At 32.5% G+C, this 22,560-nt stretch overlaps 1 protein-coding gene and 1 pseudogene across 2 annotated transcripts in view; one reads left to right on the forward strand and one right to left on the reverse strand.

The window, feature by feature from the left end:
- Positions 1-22,560, reverse strand: part of LOC125871845 (chromatin modification-related protein EAF1 B-like) — a 286,021-nt gene that overhangs the window by 207,865 nt on the left and 55,596 nt on the right. The window lies entirely within an intron of this gene.
- LOC125869639 (uncharacterized) lies at positions 16,323-19,381 on the forward strand (annotated as a pseudogene).

The following is a 22,560-nucleotide window of genomic DNA, read 5'->3' on the forward strand; positions in this document are numbered from 1 at the left end:
GTTCCTAATTTTTTAATTTTAATAAAAAGATTATAATTTATAACAGTTGGACCCGGTTTCCGGTCCGGGACGGGTACACGGATTTTTTTCCGGAATTACCGGTTTCGGTTCGTCCCGGTTCCGGTCCGGTTCCGGTCCGTGGTGCCCGGTTCTGTTCCGGTTCCAGTCCGTCCCGATCCGGGAGTCCCGGTTCCGATCCCGTTGCCAGCCATAACTACATCAATGCTGAAGCACTGAGCTGTGGGACGAGGTTCTTGATGGACCTTACATTCCCACAAGAGAGGTAACTGATGGAAAGATTACTAAGATGGTTCCCAAAACCAGAAAGGAATACAATGAAACGGACATGAAGAAGATAGAGAAGAACTATAAAGCGAATAAGATTCTGGTATGTGGAATTGACTCAGACGAGTACAACAAAATCTCTGCTTGCGAGACAACCAAAGAGATATGGGATTGTCTCAAAACAGCCCATGAGGGAATGACAGAAGTGAATGAGTCTAAGGTCTATATGCTTACGACTCAATATGAGAACTTCTGTATAAAGGAAGGTGAAACCATTCACGAGATGAATTCAAGGTTCACTTCCATAACTAACGAACTGAGATGTCTTGGCGAGCCTATTCCACCAAGCAAACAAGTTCAAAAGATTCTCAAAGTGCTTCCCAAGTCATGGGAGAATAAAGTGAATACTATAACTAAATAAAAAGATCTAAAGGTGCTCACTATGGATGAATTGATTGGAAATCTCCAAACTGTAACGACCCTAAAATCTAGTAGGTGAAACTAGAGCTTAACGAGTTTCGTTTAGAGTTTAGTTTTGGGTTATGAGTTATAAAGTGTTGTCCCGAGCTAGGTTGAGGGGTTTAGGGGTAAAACGTCAAGGTACGACTCCCCAAGGACCACCTTAGGGGTCCTTGAGGAGGACCCTTAGCTTAACCCCCAAGACCCCAAGGAAACTTGGATGTTGCCAAAAATGTGGTGACCTACGAAGAGGGACCACGCCTCGTAGGTCCAACCACGACTCGTGGACCTGTTCCGTGGGTCAAGTCCCTCAAATTCAACCCCCAGCCACAAACCACGCCCATGCAGAATGGTCCGTGGACCTATCCACGGTCCATGGATCACACCTGTAAAAAGCTGGTTTTGGTTCAACTAAGGGGAGGGTGGTTTGGTAAATTATTTTTATAATTAGTTAAGTTGAGGGACGGTTAGTTTGGGTTAATTATGGTATTTTAAGTGAATTAAAAGTATTAAACTCTATTTTTACAATTCATTATTTCAAAACCCAAATTAGAACCCACCTCTCTTCTCAAAAGTTCTCTCTCTAGAAACCTCCATTGGAGGTGAATGATACAAGCTCTCAAGGTCAAGTCTTCAAGTTTTTCAAGGGATTTTCGTAGAGTTCTTCCATAAAAGGTATGGTAGTCTTCATACTTGACTTAGTTTCTTTCAAGGAGCCAATTTCAAAGGTGATTTCCAGTCTCCAATGTTTCCCCAAAAACCCTAGTTTTCAATCTTGGTATGGGTTCGATTCCAAACAATTTTCAAAGGCTTTATTGCATTGAATTATGAATGAATTGTGGTTTTAAAGATGAATTAAGATGATTTCTTCCTAGAACCCATGTTTTCCTTAAATTCTTAAGTGGTGAATTGAGATTGGGAATTGGTTGATTATGCAAGTATGTTGAATTGCTGATGTTTATATTGGATTAGTTATTGAATCATGTCAATTTCCTTATCTATTGTAGTATCTTAGATTTATGGGTTGATGTTGGTTCATAGCCCTAAGGGGCAATTTCATGAAGGATTATGTATGATTATGATGTGCAGTATATATGTGTATGATCTCTATGAAAGTGTTATGATCATGTTTAGAATGTAATTGTGTCATGATTGAATGTTATTTCTCAATTAACACCTATGAATTATGAGACTATATGTGAAAGGTGATTCTCACATACACACACTCATGAATGACTAATGAATGAAGTTTCTATGATTATATTAATGATGATGCGTTGATTGAAAGGCTATTCTCAATTGTACTCTAATGAATGATAATGACATATTGTGAAAGGACTTTCTCACAATATGGGATTCTTAGTTGAAAGGCTATTTTGATATTTGAATCTAGGAGCTTTCTAATGAATGAATGTTGGGTTTGAGATGGATACTCATCATGAGTTGAGGCGGGTATCTAGAAATAAGCTCTCATCCCATAATAATGATTTTAAGTATTCCGTGGGGTATAATTCTAAGCACTGAGTGGATATGAATTGAGATGAATGCTCTTCCGGAAGTTGAGGCGGGGTATCTAGTAACAATCTCTTGAGATGGATGCTCATCTGTGAGTTGAGGCGGGGTATCTAGTAGCAATCTCTTTATTCCATAACTATGTGCCCACATAGGTCTAGCTAGTGGATCCACCTAAGCTAAAAGTAATGGTCCTACCTTAGGCAAGTAGGAATCCCTTATCCGGTGAGGGTGACACAAGGATTCCATGAATTGCTCACATGGTCTATGTCGGTTAAGGCTTACCCCCACAAAGAAAGTTAATGAACTATGACTTCTTAAGAATGCACTACTTAATGTGGGTGGTAGTATGGGATGCCATCCATGCATTGCACAAGTAGACTTTGAGAGGGGTTATGATGTGTTCCTTTATGTTATAATGTTGAATGAAATGAATGCGCTCTTATGATGATGCTAATGGAGAATGTTGGTTTAATGTCTAATGAATGAATGTGTTCTTAATGAAGCTGATGGGGAATGTTGACTTATGTATTGAATGTAATGATGCATACTATACTTGGATTGTATTATGAGTTACTTCCTTGTCATGACTTATTGAGTATGAATGTGCCTTGTCTATGGTGACTTCAAATGAGTACTTAGTGTGAGTAGTAGTATGTGATGCTACTTATACATTGCACAAGTATGACTTAGGGTTTCCCTAGATGATGGTCCTAATGTGATGATATGGCTTATGTAATGTTTATGTCTCTTATGTATGAGTATTGTGTAAACATGGAAAGGTTGAATGGTAAGTTCACTTTTGGAGACCTTGAGGTGGTACTTAGTGTGAATAGTGGTATGGGACGCTATTCATACATTGCACAAAGTATAACTTGAGGGTTACTTGAGGTGAAAGCTTAAGGTAATGAAATGTCTTATATGTTGATTATGTTCTAATGTGGTGAAATGACTTGTATGTTGATTATGTCTTGTATTATGCCTCTTATGCTTATGTTTATGAAGTTTTCTCAAAATGACATATATCACGACTTTCAAATAAAATGTCTATTTTAAGCATGTTTTTGCATGGCTATCATACTTAGTACTTAATTGTGCTAACCCATATTTCTTCATGTTTTACTATAAGTGTAGGTTCCTGCAAGTGAGTTTCTTTCTCTCTATTTGAAGCTTGGATTTGAGATTTTCCAAGACTAAGTGGTATGCCCTCATAGATCGAGGACAAGTACTTGAAGTTTCATTTTCTTTCATGTAAAATACTATTGTTAGACTTTTCGATTGTAAAGGTCCGTGACCTTACTTATGTTTCAGATACTATTTCTAGATTGCCATGTGAGACAATAGACTTTCGATGTGTTACAAGTGTTTTAAATGAGTATTTTTTATTGTATGGTTTTAAAAAAAGTTTAAATTTCGTAATGTTTTCCTTATATCGAATGTTATGAATGCTATGAGGCTTGTATGCGACTTTTTGGAGTCTTGTACGTCGTGTCGCATTCGGGTCTGGACTCGGGTCGTGACACAAACCTATGAGCTGAACAAACAACAGGGGTTAATCATAAAGGAGGGAAAGAAGGAGAAATCAGTGGCCTTGAAAACATCTCCAAACGATGGGACTGAGGATGAGGATGAAATGACATACGTCACTAGAAGGTTCCAGAAGATTATCAAGAAACACATAGGCTTTCAAAAGAAGGGTTCGACCAGTAGAGCAGCAAATGCAAATGATCTTTATCATAAATGTGGCAAACCTAGTCATTTTATGAGGGATTGTCTAAGTCAGAAGCAGGAAACTCAAGACTTCAGACCTTGAAGAAGGGACCAGGTCCTAGACCATGCCAAAAGAAAGGCTCATGTTGATCAACTAGTGAAGAAAGCTTTTCCTGTCTGGGGAAATGCATCAAGCGAATCCGAGGAAGAGGGAGACAACCATGAAGATGTGTCGATGATGGTTGTGAAAGATGATGAAACTGTGTTCAATTCTATTTTCTCACTAATGGCACAATTTGATAATGAAGAGAATCAGGATGAGGTAGCCCTTTTTGATCTCAAAAGTGATCTAGAAACTTTTTCAATTAAAAGATTGAGAAAACTTGCTGCTGTATTAATTGACTCAGTTGATGAACTAACATTTGACATTTCTTGATGTGACACATGTCCCTCCACTTTTAATTCTCCAAGTACGTGTCTTGCTGTGATTGGTTAAAAACAATGGCCGGCCATCAAGGCAATGCTGGCATTTCTTTTCTAAAATCTATAAATGTTCTTCCATTTTCAATTTACTTCTCTCACACCTTCTCCTTAGAACTCAATCTTCCAACTTTTAAGTTTTACCGGAGTTTCATCAAAGATTACCACCATCTTAACTATCCTTTGACTTGATTAATCTAAAATCTATGACATAATTACAACTTCATAGGGGAGGGTGGGGGGACAAAGTCAACAATAGCAATTTGAAGGCACAACCCACAATTGAGGATGAGGATCATTGGTTGAGAATGAAGATGTTGGGTGAATCATTTTACAAATGACCCATAATGATCCGATTTAGATTTTTATCCAAAAATGTTAACCCCCTTAAGTTTTAAACTGAAAATTATTTTAGTTCTGCATAAATGGAAATATTTATTCATGTGGACTGTTACTTGACATCTTTTTTTTAATGCAATTAGAGAGTGCACACTACATACAATCATCTATTAAATGATGTGTGTTTTAATACATATATGATTATAGTTTAGGTAGAAACAAAGAACAACTGATAATGAAAGTGTGACTTTGACCATTTAACTTTATTTTAAAAAAAATGTCTACTTTACTTGTCGAATTGAAAAATCAAGAGATTATTTATGAATTAGTTCTTGATAAATTGGACCTTCACCAACAAGATGAACAAAAGTTCATGTAATCAACCAACTTTACTATTAAGATTTGTTCCCTCTAGTCCATATTAAGTGAACTGTCATAAGTTTTTTTTATATAGATCAAAATAAGTGAATTTTTCAAAGTTCAAGATATTTGTTAATTGGACTTTTTTTCTTCATACTTATCATTTCTTTTAATGATGTTGTTAACTACCTTACATTTTTAGGAGAATAGTTTAGGAATAATCTATCTATATATAAAAGGAGGAAAAAAAATGACACATGTCAACACCACAAATTTTCAGTATTTTAAATAATTAATAATCAATAATTAAATAAATAAATATAGACACATGTCAATAATTAGATTTAGAATGACACATGTCAACACAACAAATTTTTAAAATTTTAAAATTTAACTAATTTTTAATAATCAATAATTAATTAAATAAATATAGACACATGTCAGCACCACAAAATTTGTAGATATATTAAATAATAAATAACAATTTAAAAAATAAAAAATAAAAAATAAAAAAAAACATTTGTTAAAATTTGTTTACGTAAAAAAACTGATGTTTTGATCTCCTTTTTTTTTTTACAAATAGTAATAATAATTTGACTGTGTTTGTTCCTAATTCAAAGCTAACTGCCTAATTATTATTTTTAAATAGTGGGATCATTTTTAAATTTTTGTAAATGTTAAGTTATTTTTTAAATTTTTAGTTACGTAAAGGAAGTAGTGGATTCCTAAAATATAGGTAACTGATTAAGTATTTTCTTCTTCTATTTTAAAAGTTTCATAATTTAAATTATTTTAATTTATAAATTGAAATTTATCCAAAAATTAATTCAATAAAAATTAAAAATATTTTTTGCATTTTAAAAAAGATTGAAAATTAATTAAAAATCTATGTAAAATAATGAAAAAAAATAATAATCAACTAACAACCTACTAACTTCCCAATTCTGTCTTAAATTAAAAACTGCTAGAATTTTTTTATTATAAACTAATTAAAAAATTTCAAATTAATTTTATAGTAATTAAAAATTTTCAAATTAATTTTATAGTAATTAAAATTCTCAATTATTAATGAAAAAAAATCAACTAACTACCTACTAACTTCCCAATTCTATCTTAAATTAAGAACTGCGAGAATTTTTTTTTTATAAACTAATTAAAAAAATTCAAATTACCCTTGCCCCGATTTCGGAGTAAATTTAATGTATTTATAACTTCTCAAGTTTTTATCTTTAAATCTATCTCCTACAATTTTTCACTCTTCTTTTCTCTTTGTTCTCTTTGTTCTCAAATCTCAATAATGGTGAAGAAATGGCGCGATACATACTCATATTGATCTTCTTAACATGTTGATGGGACAAACTAATATTTCTACAACAACACTTCTTTAAAGGTATAATGTCAATTTTCTCTCTAAATTTACTTTCATATTTTTCTTAATAGTGTTAAATTTGAAACTTCTTGCTTTAGTTTTTACTTTGACATTGATAGATATTTGCGAAAAATTTCAAGCAACATTTTTAGATTTCTTTCTAAAAAGTTGAATTGCTTAAAATTTAACCTTTTAAATCAATTCATGTACCTTTTTATGGAGTTGTTTTAAACTATTTGGAAAATAGTTTTGCAAGGATTAAATTCAATTCACCTTCATAGTTTCTGGAGTATATTATAATGCATTTATGATATATGTAGTTTTGCAAATTTACGATGTTAACAAGTTAATAGGACTTCATGTGAGATGTTCAACAATAGTAATTAGACTTTTGTTGTTTATGAAAAATTTAGGTTGTATATCTCTTTCATATATATATATATATATATATATATATATATATATATTATTATTTATTTATTTATTTTTTTTTTTATTTGTTTGGTGTTTGATTCATCTTTTATCTATCTTTATTTTTCTTTTTTTAACGGATTGTAGTCATAGGATCAGAGGGGCTTTGTTGGCTCTGCGATACGCAAGGCTTTAGTGTCAAAGGGTACAGAGACCATAAGTCTGAGAAGATATTTGTAAATTTGACCGAGTAGTATAATAGGGATTTCAATTATTAAAATCAGTTTGTACTAATTTATGTGATAGATCTTGTTTTATTTAAAAATATATATAAAAGAAAAATGACTGAGTTTTGAAAAATCGATTAAACTTATGATTTAAAAGAAATCGAATTTCTAAAAAAACAGAGTCGCCACTTAATTTTTTAGTAAAAAAATCAAGAAAAAGAACTTAAGTTTTCAAAAAGATTTAAACAGATAAAACCAATTGAAAATAAAAGGGTTCGAAGTTCAATGTACATTCCGAGAAGGTGTTAGGCCCTCGAATGCTCGCTAACTTGCGGTTGACCGGCGATTTGACTAAAAATGACTTTGACTGATTTTGAAATTTTAACTAAATAAAAGGACTCATCACGACGTTGACTAATTTTGAAATTTTAACTAAATAAAAGAACTCGTCACGACTTTGACTAATTTTGAAATTTTAACTAAGTAAAAGAACTCATTTATATTAACTATTTTTTTTTTTGAAATTTTAACTTAGTAAAAGAACTAATCTATTTTAACTTATTTATTTATTACTATTATTATTTTTATCATTATTACTTTATTATTGTCATTTTAATTATCTTAGGGGGAAATGAACTAAAGGAGAATTTTTCTAAAGGGGAATAATTTAAATGACAAGACTAATAAAAAAGAGCAAAGAAAAAATAAATAAATAATAATAATTTGAGTATGATAAAAAGTTGAAATGACTATCTATGGGAATTTAATTAAATTAGACCATAATCAAATAAATGGTTAGTCAACATAATAAATAAATAAAGAGCAAAGGAGAAAGATATCAAATTTGGGCCTTTAGCCCAAATTCATGAACCTGTCCTAATACTAAAAGTGTCCAAAACATGAGCTTGGGCCCATTTAAATTCTCCTCTGTTCTGCTGAATTTCATTTGGGCCTTTGAACCCAATTTTTTTTTCATGTCTCGTATGCACAATAAATGCATAAATGTACGCATCTAGCTGTATATCAGCCCTAAAAAAATTGCATTTTTGTTCATTTCCTTTCTCTGTAATTCTTTGTCCTTCAACCTGTACTTCAATTTCTTGTCGGCTGACTCGATGAACAAGGGTATTGGACCTTTATGGCCCAATAGGGAAGTGCACGGAGAAGGGGTATAATCCATGAGAATTCGGAGGAGATTTCACATGAAAAATAACATATAAATAAGAGTTAGTTCCTACTTACAATGATAACGCAAACAACAAAAAAAAGACCACGCGAAATTTGATCGATCTAAATTTGATTTTTACATGGAGCTCATTCAACGGTAGCCAATGAGAATTGTAATATAACACTCGAAGGCAATGGAAGTCATGTAACTTAGATTTAATAAAGTTAGATTTCAAAACAAAGGGAGGCATGAGGCGGCAGGAACATTAGAGGAAGCAGTAGTCATCATATTAGGAAATAATGGTAAGTTAATGACTAAAATCCAAGGGAGGTTATGTTGCTTAATATTAGGAGTCTATAACCAGATGCCACTGCCATAGGAGACCCACTTATTGCCTCATTACTAAGAAAACAAAATATGTAATAAAGTCAAGGAGTGAACCACTACTAGTATTGAAATAATTATTCATCGAAATAAAAACAATCAAGACAAGACACGGTAGTAACTTAGCTAAGATGAAGAGCAAACAAAGTTATATCGTATTATCAAAGATTCATCAAATTAAAGCCACACACTCAAATGGAGGGAGAAATGACAAGAAATCTAAGGAGAAACAAGCAACAAATAGAGCTAGGGGCAGATGAAAATAAGGTACTAGTTTATGATGAAAAAAAGGGTAAACTTAATCGATTTAGGAGAGCAAACATCGCAAATTTTAGGATTTTAAAAAATAAACACTCCAAAATCTGTATCAAAACTGATCATAAACAAACACATAAATACGTTTCATGTAAAGAAAAGAACAGGATCCAACTTGGCGAATGTATACGAAAATAGACAAAACGATGCATCACGAACAAAGCGACACCTTAATGAGCACATTTAAAGATGGACAAGGAGAACCAAGTTTCGAATGGATAGAGCGACATGTGAACAAAGCTAACTGATTCAGTGACATATTCATGATAGAAGCCAAACTTACAACCCTCTTGGAACTTATGAAATTATTTAAAACGAGCAGAAAATACAACACATGAACTCCAAATGTTTGGCTTCTTAGTTCATCTATCTAACTCAAGATGAGAGAATGAAGAATAAGATGTCAAATATGGATCGAAAATACAGATTCAAGACAAACGAAAATAGACTAAGATGAGTAAAAATGATTCAAAAACTAAACAAACTTTTGCCGTGAAAACTCAAAGAAAACGAGAAGAATAACAACTTTAGCAAGAAAAAAACAGTTTCGATATTCACGTTCGCTATCCATACACATATACTTAGGTCATATTCTCGAATAAACAACTATGAGAGATTACGACACGACAATATTCAAAATACTTCATGAACAAACACAGCTAACAACACTCGAACCTCTGGAAAAAAAAAATCAACAAACTCGTGTTCTACTCAGTCTCCATAGATGTTTGAAGATGAGCAACTCACACGAAGGACACACTTTATATATTAATCAGCTAAAATACCCCACTCAAAACAAAACAAGTTTTGGTCAGGCTATTGGCAACAAGCGACAGAGGACAAAGCGAAATAAAGAACACGAAAAATCAACAGCGCACTTTCAGTTCTTAAAAAACAAAGCATTGATCAAATGAAATTAAGGTTAAAAGGAGCTCACCTTTTCCGGGGCAGCAAACAGGACAAACGGACTAAAGAACAGTGACTCCACCACAAACCGAGCTTCACCGAATTTCGACGAGCTTTGCCAAACAGTGAGCAGGAGAAAAAAAAGGAAAATGAAATCTCCTATCTTTCGCAAACTAGCGATTCTTTTCGTATTCTTTCCTTAGTATATCTTTTTCTACTCTATCCTCTAATTATTTTCTCTAACCCAAAATTTTCCAACTTCGAAAAATCTCCCCCTTTACAAATGAACAGAAAATATGTTTATATAGGGAGCAATTAGGGTTCGAATTTTTGGGGGGAAAGAGGCTGAAATCCGGATCAATAAGAGCCCATTCGAATTTCAAATCTGAAATCCTTTCACTATTCCGGCTAAACTTCTTTTCTCTGAAAATTTGCCCTATTCCGGAAGAGGAAAGGAGGACGGACCACGGAGATCGATCTCTCGTCCTTAATGAGCAACGTGGCCTCATCTCGCGCATGGCAAGGACGACTTCGCGCTGCTGCCAAACGAGATTGCAGGCGTCCCTACTGTACGGATCAAAAGGGACGTTGGAGTTGGATGTTAACGTTGTGAATGGCTTTCGTGTATTTTGACGTTGTTTCTGGTTTCGCGTCTGGTTACGCGAGGAAGAGAAAAAAAAAAAAAAAAGAAGAGGTGGGGTCGGGTCGGCTTGGTGGAATTGTTATGTATGTTGGGTCGCTGCACACTGTTGGTGATGTATGTTGGAACGTATGTATTGTAGGAATGGTGGACTGCTCATTACAAAAGGAAGTGGGCATGGATTTGAAAGTGGGCTGTTGAATATTGTTATAAGAATTGGGCTGGAAATCTTGGTCAAATAGGCCCAAATTGGCCTAAGAGGAATTGGAGAAATTAGTTGGCTTGGAATTGGGAAATTGGCCCATTGGATTACAACTATAGCCATTGAATTAAGGACTTGGTCAAATTGAGTTAATTAGTAAATTCGACTAATAATTAAATAGAACGAATTAATATAGATTAATTAACGAGCTTTTTACTCTTAACGAAATAAAATAATTAACTTAATTAAACTTAAATTACTCAAAATTATAAACTACTAATTTAGACAAAATTAATTTAATAAAGTATTTAAGTAAAACTAAAATTGTTTTGAGATCATTTTCAAATATTTATAAAAAATGTACCAATTATATACGTAACACATATATTATTTAAAAATTATAAATAAGTGATAAACTATTTAAAATGACTTGAAAATATTTTTATTTTTATTTTATATTTATTTATTTATTTATCTTTTTTTTTTTAACTTTCTAAAACTAATTATTCGAAATCATTTGAAATTAAAGAAGCTCGATGATTAATCTATATTGTGGAGGTCCAAAATTGGGTGTCAACAGATCTTATACATTTTCTGTTTATTCATAATAATCCATATAATTATTCTATCCTCTTATGCTATTTTTACGTATTATGAGTTCTCAAATTTGAGTATTCTTACTCAGATTCGGACATCCCTCTTACTCGGAATCATGAATAGATCAAGTCACTTGGATAACAATCATGTTCATTTCTTCATCATACACTTGAATAGATTGAATGAACACAAATGAACATTTGCATTGTTGAAATCAATGTATAAATTGATTGTAGGTTATTGTTACTCTAATCAGTATTTGCTATTTTTTAATATACTTGCAATTCATCAAATGCAATGAAGGCATCAAATTATGAGTAAAATATATTAACATTTTACATGGATTTGTAAATTTGTCTAAAATCAATTAAGACTTTGAATATTTCATATTCATTGTAATTTAATTATTAGTGTTACATTTAACTTTGTTGCAGCAATGTTATCACACATTTTGATTATATATAGATGTTCAAGGCTTACATCGGTAAGAGCTATACGATATCAATCCCTCAAGAAAAACTTTGGTGTGATTATTGTGCAAATACAACACTTTGTATTCAAGAAACATTTCACTTGCTTTTTCTGTAAAAAAATTTTAAAAAAATTATCACAAAAAACAATACAAATTGTATGTTATTTAGAGCTTCAAATTTACTATTAGTTTCGTTTGTATAAGTTAATATTTACATTTGAAGGAATGACCAATGAGATCAAAGTTAATAAATAATATTTAAATTTTTTTAAGTAATTAGATAATACAACAATAATGTGCAAAAATCAATTATTGTTTTGGGTTTATTAATCAAATGTTATGCACATGACATCAATAAATGAATTTGAAAAAATTATAATTTTAAATTTCATGAAATTCTTGATTTTCATTTATTTACAAGTATGTTTTCAAGGCTTATATCAACAAGAGGTTTAAGGTAATATAAAATTTATCAAATATGATTTATTTGATTAATTGTTTTTTTCCATGAAATGTTCTCAATTTTTTTGTTAAAGTTATATCTAAGATTTTGTGTTACTTCGTAGAAGTTAAAAGATATATTATGAAATGTAACAAAATTTATTTAATGTGTTTTGGGTAGAAATAGAATAGATAAAACCTCGATTTTTGTGAAAATTAAAAGCAATTATTATATGTACAAATTGAAATCGTTACATGCTTGATTTTCTTTTGATTATAGATATAAGTGTTCAAAACTTATATTGATAAGAGGTTTACGATATCAATCCTCTACGAAATACTTTGGCATGATTATTGTGCAGATATAATAAAGACTTAGTAATCAAGTAAAATTTCACTTACTTTTTCTGATTTTTTAAATAAAAAATCGTCACAAAAAAATAATACAAATCGTATATTATTTAGAGCCTCAAAATTACTATTAATTTTCTTTGTATAAGGTAGTATTTACATTTGAAGACATGGCCAACGAGATCGAGGTTAATAAATAATATTTTAAAAATTGAAATTATTATTAGATAATATAACAATAATGTGCAAATATCGATTCCTTTTTTTAGTTTATTCAAAAGTTATGAGCATGATACTAAGAATTTTTTTTATAATAATTAGTAATGATGAATTTAGAGAAAAAAAACTTTAAACTGATTATTTTCACCCAAGTGGCAGTCTAATATCAATTCATTTGGTAGTGCTAGAACAAAACTAAAACAAAAGAAAAAAAAATTAATAAACAACAAAATTAACTATTTGGAAAACTTTAAAAATCTCATGCTACAAAATAAATAAAAAAATAAAATAATTAACGAAAAAGTAAGAAAAAGAAAAACATTAGCAAAGACATAGCTATAAATACGTAGACAATTTTTTCTTTTAAAAAAATAATGATAGAAAACAAAAACTAATCTAAAGAATCTCCTAAAATTCCTCACCACTTACCTAGCTATCCTTATCTCTCAAAACTAAATTATATATTTTAATCTTCTACCTATATAATAGGAAAGACAAGAGTGTCACACATCACAAAAAATATCAATTCAAATTTTGAGTTTATATAAAATGAATTTAGTATTTCAAATAAATATTTTGTAATAAGAAAATAGCATCAACATAAATATTTTTAAATTATAATTTTTTAAAAAGAATAAATTTAAAATATTGGAAATTCGTATTTTGCAAAATATTGCAACATTCATCATCAGAATAATTCTAAAATTTTCAGTTTGAAAATATTCTTTTTTTAAAATTCTCTCCAAAAAATACAATTTAATTCGATAAATAATTATGTAAAAATTTGTCAAATAAATTGCCAAAAACAAAAATGGTTAGTTATATTATTTTAATAATTTTGAGATTTTCTCAAAAAAAATAAATTCTTAATTAAAAAATGCTAACAAATTACAAAACACCTGTATCATGTAGTGTTCTCTTCTATGTCTCTCCCACNAGGACCTTAGTTTAGTTAAGGTGTGTCTCTGAGATTTTGGTCATGTCTAGGGGGGTACTTATGCGTTATCCCAGTAAAATTACTCTTTTATTTATTTCTCGTTAAGGAATGTGACAGGTGTGTACCAACTCAGACCTGAAGAGTATAAAAGTTCTTAAATACTAAAAAAAATACTTATTTCAGCCTTAGCATTTCACAAGGTTTTAGGGTTTTGATTTCCCCTTTTCCTTTGCTTTTGAATTTTCAATGTTTCGTCTTCGTCTAGGATTACAAGGATACCGACTTTATTCAAGTCCTTAATCTCCTCAGGTATATACCCAAATTCAATCAGAGCTTCCCATGTTAATTGATATACACGTCCTCACTATATATGATAATGATTTATACTATGTTTTTTTTTTCTTAAAGTAGGTAGATATACTCATTTGTGTCAGAAGCATTTTTGTTGTGTTTTTTACTCTATGTTATTTCATGTTCTCCTTGATTGTATCGATGATATGAGATTCATATCCATCACCCTTCGTGTCCACCGTTCCAGGAAAGCGCTAACCACCCAACTCGAAAAGGGCTACCTCAGATAAAGCTTCCTACTTGTGGTAGAGTGAATACTACCTAGTGTGGAGCCGTCGAGGCTCTCCCACATTAATAGCTAGCTTTTTCAGTGTGGAAGAATGGATATTTAGAGTCCCCAAAATTTTATAAGAAAGTTATTGTCTATATATATGGTCTTGGGAAATGGATAACTTTTGAGTCGAGTTAGGTGCAAATGTTCATTTATTTCTTTGTATGATAAAGTGTAACATGGAAGTAGAATGTATCGGTTGCTATTTATAAATAGTTAATCTAGAGTTAGCAGATGGTTTAAACAGGAGTCTCGGTGAAATTATAGTAGTGGCGGAAGGAGATTCAAAATATAAATTTGGAGATAAATACTAGAATGTATACCGAAGATTTAAATATATGATCTAAAACAGATTTTGAACCCTATTTGCCACTACACTAGTATCTTCCCTTATGTCAAATGGGATTTAACAATTTACGCATTACTAGGAAGATTGAGTTTGCCTTAATTACACAGTATATTTTTTTAACGAAGGGGATCAAATTAACAACATTGCCAATACCTAGTTCCACCACTTAATAATAGTGCTAACTTCTAACTACGTATTCTAAATGGAGTTGTCTTCTATAAATAGTACTTAATAAGTTTAATAAAATATATAGGCTAAGTAGATTGTTTTCTTCTAAAATTTTGGGGGAAGTAAATTCAATAATAGTGCTAACTGCTAACTAACATTTCTAAAAAATTAGGAGTGAAGTAAATTCAAAACATAACATTAATGGGTTGAAACCAAAATGTGTTGTATAATTTTTTACAGAGATTGTTTGTGCATTTTTGAAAGGAGATTTTTCTTCTTTTATTCTGCTTTCTAAACTCATGAGAACCTTAATTTGTACCTACTGAAAGGATTTGAGACCATATTAGGACTGGCCTGCTGTGGGATCTACTAAAAAGAACCCTTCAAGGCCTCAATTTATCTGATGCCACGAGTACTTGTTGGGTTTTGAAATATGTGAATGAAATTGAAGAGTTGTGACTTTTATAAAGAGTTCTGACTTTTCTGAAGAGTTGTGACTTTTCTAACGAATTGTGACTTTTCTGAAGAGTTGTGACTTTTATGAAAAGTTACGACTTTTCCGTAAGGTTGTGACTTTTCTGAAGGGTTGTTACCTTTCTGATAAGGCACAATAAACAACTATTCACACTACCATCTATTGTCTATAAATAGAGGGGTTCCTCTTATTTTTCAGTAACAAAATTTTGAACTTCTTTCTTTTCTACTAAATCTAGTACTATAAGTGTACTTTACTTTTGTTGAGTGGTTTGCTGACACCGTGATTTTAAGTATTGATACACAGTGAGTAAGATTATTCTATTATGAGAGGATATATTCCATTAACCTCAGGTACTTGAGGGGACTAATTTCCTTAAGAAAACATTGTGCATTCAATGGGCTCAATTTTCTCTTTAGAGAAAATATTTGGTTTATTATTTTTAATTTGTTTCAGATTCTATTTTCTTTATTGGTTTTAAGTATCTAGTTTTGAAAATAATCTTTAAATTTTGTTGTTTCTTACCAAGCTCTTCAAAATTATTGTTCTAAGTATCTTAGTAATTATTTCACACCAAAGGTGGCTTTGAACTTTAGGTATTTATGTCAAGCATGCTGCATTATACACAAACATTCTGCTGATCATCTTTGATGTTTCCTTGGGAGGAGAGTGTTTTTGTAGCTCATGCTCAAAGGTCTAACATTTATCTTCATCTGAAGCATAACTTCTTCAGGTCGAAAATTAGCTATCTTATTTTCCTGGAGAATATGCCCAACTTTTGGCTTTTCTCCTTTCGTTGTTTTTTTCTCCAATATTTTATAGCCAAAAATGGTTTGCTTTCTATTGTGGACTTCTGACGTTTCTTTATATTTCTATGGTTTTAGACTTCCATTGCTATCAACAGAGTTAGAGATTTCCATCTAAATGTCTGCCAAGGAGGAGGTAGGGGAGAGTCGAGCACATGTTGTATATAATGGGAGTGCTTCTAGAATCACTGAAATTGGGCTTCAACTTTATCCAGTTTCTGAGTATGACTTTGGCGAAGGCTTCCCATATGCTCCTGTAGATTGGCCAAATGCCGGTGATAAGTGGGGCTGGCGGGCAGGGAAATGAGTTACAAGTTCAGGCACCTTTAGAGAGAGATATTTGTATCTTCCGAAGCATTTTAAGGCTCCAAAAGGTGGAAAGAAAAATGCTTTTCGAAGTAAGATTTCAGTTAAAAAGTATCTCCAGTCTAAGTATCCTGACAAGGATATAAACCATTTTTTTGCCTCATTTAGTTGGATGATTCCTTCGAAGCAGTCGCCAAGCTCAAAAGGTTAGCTTTGACAGGGATCTATGGTATATAGCATGTAGATATTTATTCGGTTGTTTGCATCAACTAAAAAAAACACTTACCACATCTTTTTATTGATCTGATGCCAAATTTGTTTTTCTTTTTAATTAGATATTGATTTTGACTCAGATATGAAAGAGAGGACTACATCTTTAGGGACAGAATTGCAGTCTTTACTGTCTGATTCTCCTATAAGAGCCATTACTTGTAAGGTTGGTAACATAATCTGTAGCAGTTTAACAACAGAAAATCCTTTTCCGGCCATGCTATGTGATATCTGTTGCAGTGAGCCTAGTTTTTTTTGCCGAGACTGTTGTTGTATCCTTTGCTGCAAAACTATCAGTTTGGACTATGATGGGTATAATTACATTCGATATGATGCAACAATAGATGGCTACATATGTGGACATGTTTCCCATCTAGACTGTGCTCTACGAGCTTACATGGCTGAGACAGTTGGAGGAAGCATCAATTTGGATGCACAGTATTTATGTCGATATTTTGGTTCAAGGATGGATTTGGTTCCACATGCTCTGAAGCTTTTAAACACCTGCACATCTGTTGCTTCTCGTGCTGACATCGAAAAGATTTTGAATGTTGGCATTTGTATTTTGCGTGGCTCATAAAAAAGAAGTGGAAAAAATTTGTTGCATCGTATTGATTCAATCAAGGCAAAGGTATAGCTAATTGATGAATTGTACTTTTTTTCCTTATGATGCTATCTTTTTTCCATTTGAGGTTTACAGTTACCAAAATGACCAATTTGATAATCATATATATCAGCTTACGAAAGAAGTCTGCATTCAAGATGCATTCAAAATTGAAAGTTCTGTGGATAGCACTGGTAACTTCTCTACCCTCTCAATATCTTGTTTGTGTTGATTTGTTACTTTGACTTGAATATATGCATCTGAGCAAGACATTTCAGTATATGCAAATGTGGTTCTCTTTCTATAAATATTGTTTATTTCAGGACAGAAATATATATATTTTTTGATTTTTTCAAGTCAACTACCCTACAATTTAGATGATTAGATAAAAAAACATATTATATAAGGAGTAAAGAGATAAAAGAGACAATTGATACAAAGATTTTTATACTTGTTCGAATCACCAATGTGGTGCCTAATCCAGTCCCCTTGGTTTCCTTAGAGCTTGAATGTTTCTGATTATACAAATAGCCTATTGTGAACTCCTTGACATGAAAGATTACCGTTCACTTGTTGGTAACATACTCTAGTCGTATAGTTTTCTAATCTCTCCTTTTCTTTTCTTTTCACTAGTTAACTATATTAAATACAACATTTTTACAAGATGAAATAGTGACTAGGATGTGCTAACTTGTTTCCATCTTTAGAAAAGTTTTTCTTCCTTGATGCAAATCAATCTTCCTTGATTCTGATAGGGTGTGCTTTCCTTCAAGTAGGTTGCTGACTCGTCTTGATTTCATTTTTACGCGAGTCAATCTCCTCGATTACGGTACAATAATTTAACAATCTTTCTTAATTCTGGTAATGTGTGACTTCCTTCCGTGTTTAGATTTATGCTTTCTTTCCACAGATTTTGGATGTATCTCTTTTTTTTCCTGCACAGATCATTTAAGATTAGTGTCATCATTACAACATAAAGCTAATTGAGCTAATAGTACATGTTATTTGGTTCTGCCTTTAGCTATATTACTTAGATTTACTGGAGCGTATCTGTTAGGCTGATATATCTAGATATTGTTGTTACTGTGCTTGCGATTCTTCTTACTGGGCTTGGAGTGCAACCATATTTTCTAAGGGGGGAAATGCAAGTTTAAATTGATTAATGGTGAGCTTAGTCAATTGACTTAGTTGTTGAGTAAAAGATGATTAGATATTATTTGAACAATTAAATTTAGTGGTAAAACTATGATATTCAACTTTACCGTTTGAATGATTATTTTATATTTCAACGACATATAATTTATATGTGAATAAGTGACATCGGCTAGCTGGAGATACTTTACGTCTAATAGTTTTATATAGTGTATCTTCAAGAAATTGTTCCCTCCTTTTTTGTAAAATGATCAATTTTCTGTATATAAGGAAATCTGAAATCAATTCTCAGCATGCATAAAAACTTTTCAGTAAGATTTTTAGACTGCCGATAAAGGAAGATCAATAGAAGATGCAGAGTGATTATGGCACAAGAAGAATAATTTAACTACCCTGGTATTACAATATAAAAAACTTCCTTATGTAAAGTCCAATATCCATATCGATTCCAAACTTGTTCAAGGTTCCTCCTTAGAGAAATAACTATGTTGTAGGCAAAACTCTTCCTCCTGAATTAGGATTTTAGTGTCCAAGTTGTAGAAGTGATCCAACAGCTTCAAAATATCATTAGGAGCAAATTGCCTATTGAAGCTTCTATCTCTATTAAGTTGTAAAAGAAAAAATAACGATGGATGTGTAATGTCTCATTTCTTGTGATTTTGTTTTTAATTGTGAAATGACCATTTTGCCTTTCCGCATAGCGTTTTCATGCTTATTTTGTGTTTCGAGAATGGTTGGTGGCTGATGAGGTCCCTGATGCGATCAGGTGTGTTTTTGGTAATTTGATCCTTCTTGAACAGAGAGTTCTTGATAAGGTTGACTTTGGTCAACATTTTGAGTTCTGAGCGTCGGATGGAAATTCGTCAGTTTCATCGCTTCCGAAACGTCGAGTTTGAACTAGTAGAGTGATTGGTAAGGTTTTCGAGGCCTTAGGTTGAGAGTTGGGCGTTTAGGAGAGAAGTTGATCTTTAGGACTAAAGAAATGTCCGAGAGGGTATTTTTGTCTAAATGATCTTTCTTTGGGATTCCAAAGATTTTATTTCGTCCGGAATGTCGATTTTAGTGGGATAACATATTTGATTTATTTTTATTGGGTCTCGAATAAATCCTAATGGTCCGTTTGGGGATTTTAATAAGTTGGAGATTATATAGTGTGCCCGTCTGGGGGATTGATTATGTTGTGTTGCCTGTGTGGGGGATTGATTTTATTGTGTTGCTTGTGGGGGCTTGTATGTGTTGCTTAACCTATGTTGAGGTCTTAATTGTTGTTCTATTTGCTTTGAGAGCATGTGATTCATGAGTTGCATGTGAGAGAGGCTTGTAATGCTATTTGACCTTTTATTCCCGAGTGAGGGGATGAATTGGAAACATTATAATGTTTTGAGTAAACAAAATGCTTTCGAAATGGAATTCACTTATTTCAAATGAACTATTTCTCACTATTTTTCATATGAGGGTGTATATCATGATTCAACTGAGTTTTGAGAAATTTAGACTATTGATACATGTTGAGTTGATTATAGCCTCCATGTTATATATGTATTGTGATGCATCCATCCTCATTCATCATATCATGTTCTTGGGAAATTGAGAAAAATATTGAGATTCCTTTTGAGAAAGAAAATGAGACACTGTTTTATATCCTTGACCACGCTAAGGTGGCATGTTGATGAGATATTGAGATTGTGATTCGGTATAAGAACTGTGAGTCCCCCATGGGTCCTTGTCTGGAAGCCTTAGCTCGACAGGGTGTATATGACAGGTTGTGCGAAAACCTTGATTCAACCGTACCACCACATCATTGTATCATTGCATTGCATTAATCATTTGAGTTGCTTGACTTGTGTGTGTTATGGGAATTGTTGTGACCTTATGCGTTTACTTTACTCGCGCCGTTCTTTATAAATTGGCGGCACTAATGCCAGAGTGGGACTTTTTTGTATGCAGGTGGAGGCGCTCCTTAGTTAATTTATAAGCTGATTAATTCCTTTTGTTCAGTTGGCCAAGCCTACTGACTACTTGTGGTTGTTCTCACCACTACTTCTGAATCATTTTTTATGCAGATTCTTGTTAGGGTACTCCTCGCAGTGGCTGATCATTTCTAGCTTTGGAGATCCTTTCGGAGTGGTGGTGAGATCCAATTTTTGCTTCACAATTAGTTCCATCAGATATTTTCAGTCTTTATTTATTATCGGAGACTTATGATGTGTTTCATACTCTAAAGTTTTATTAGAAGCTCTATATACTTATGCTACCTGGTTTTGGGATATTCTTTGTTGTTCTTTTTTGTGTCGTTTGTGGCCTGACCACCCTTTGGGAGTTTCGTATGTGTGTTATTTTTGGATTACACACTTTTTTTGGGGTGGGGGGTGGGGGGTTGGAGTGTGTGCCATCATAACCTTGAATTTTGGATCGTAACGAAAGGCCTCTCAATCTGACAGGGGGACATATATTAAGATACTCGAACAATCTTATCTCCAATTCCACCTGTCATTATTCCTTGAGAAGAGCATATCTTGTATTGTTTATTTAAAGTAGAATAAATACCAAAACTCCATTCGACTATAGAATTTCTTTTAATTCTCATATCCAACTATATCTCACTTTCATTAGGATGCAAATAGCGTCAATAAAATATGAAATATTAAATATTGAATAATTGCAGGTAGAGGTGTTCACTGGTCGGTTTGGATTGTTTATTGGTAAAAATCAAAATCACACCAAATTAATCGATTTTAAAATGATCAAAACCAAACCAAATAAAAAATAATATACATTTATCGGTTTAGTTGTTCTCGATTTGGTTCGGTTATTTAGTTATTGACCATACAAAATAAAATAAAATAAACAATTCATTCAAAACGTGATAAAGGTGACAACAATCCATTCAAAACCAAAAATAGTTAGAATGACTGACATTATAGAAATTTAAATCATTGAATTCACTAAGAATAAAGTTTTAAAATTCACTATTTTTGCCTAGTCTAGAAGGAAAGGACAGTGACATTTTCAATCCCACAAAAAATTGTTATAGACACTAAACCCTAAGCATTTTTTTAGAATTGTGTAAACTGATCTAAGTCAGTTTAGACCCGTAAAATATTACTAAAAACGTTTAAAGATAATGGTGTAAGGAAAAGACCAAAATCCCCCTCTTTAATTCGGATGTACTTTCCTTAATCGGACAGGCTGAACTCAAACAGGCATATCTCCGTCATCCGGACTCGGAACTTAGCAAACTCAGTGGCGTTGGAAAGAGGACTCAGAGACCTTTCATTTAATACCTTATGTGCCACCTAGCTCATTATGTACCGAAAGTTATGGTCATTTGAAGGCTCAAATTAGTTCTTTCCAATTTAGTTCTTTCTAAAAATAGCTCTTTCTAAGATCGAGGTGTTACAATATCTCCCCCTTGAGAACATTCATCCTCGAATGAGATCACTCTAAGTAGAACCGAGGGTGGAAACATCTAACACCTAGGTCAAGCACCAATATGCAATTTAACACAACATACCATATCAACTTAAAGAGTGTTTTACAAAAAGTCATTACCTTGGTCTGGAATTTCTCTGCAAGAGAAGAGATGTGGGTATATATTCTTCATATGCTCCTCAGCCTCCCAAGTAGCTTCTTCAACAAACTGATTCCTCCATAGGACCTTGACTGATGCAACCTCATTGGTTCTTAACTTGCGAACCTGAAGATCAAGTATTTCAACTAGATAAATTCTTCCATTCCTTCTCTTCGTCACTTTGAACTTTAAGCATCTGCCCCAAATCGATATGGATACTCTCCAGTAGATACAGTCGATCATATGCCTTACTTGCTACTTTGAATTCTATTTTTTTCCCAACTACTTACCAACATGCATCAAATCTTGACTGCTGGAAAAAGCAATGAAAGAGGAACTTTCTGCTTTAAAAGAAAATCATACATGGGATTTGATATCTAAACCGGCTGAAGCTTTTTTTAATGGGAGCAAATGGATTTATTCTGTGAATATGAAGTCTGATGGCACATTGGA

The sequence above is a fragment of the Solanum stenotomum genome, chromosome 7 (genome assembly GCF_019186545.1).
Source record: "Solanum stenotomum isolate F172 chromosome 7, ASM1918654v1, whole genome shotgun sequence".
Lineage (NCBI taxonomy): Eukaryota > Viridiplantae > Streptophyta > Magnoliopsida > Solanales > Solanaceae > Solanum > Solanum stenotomum.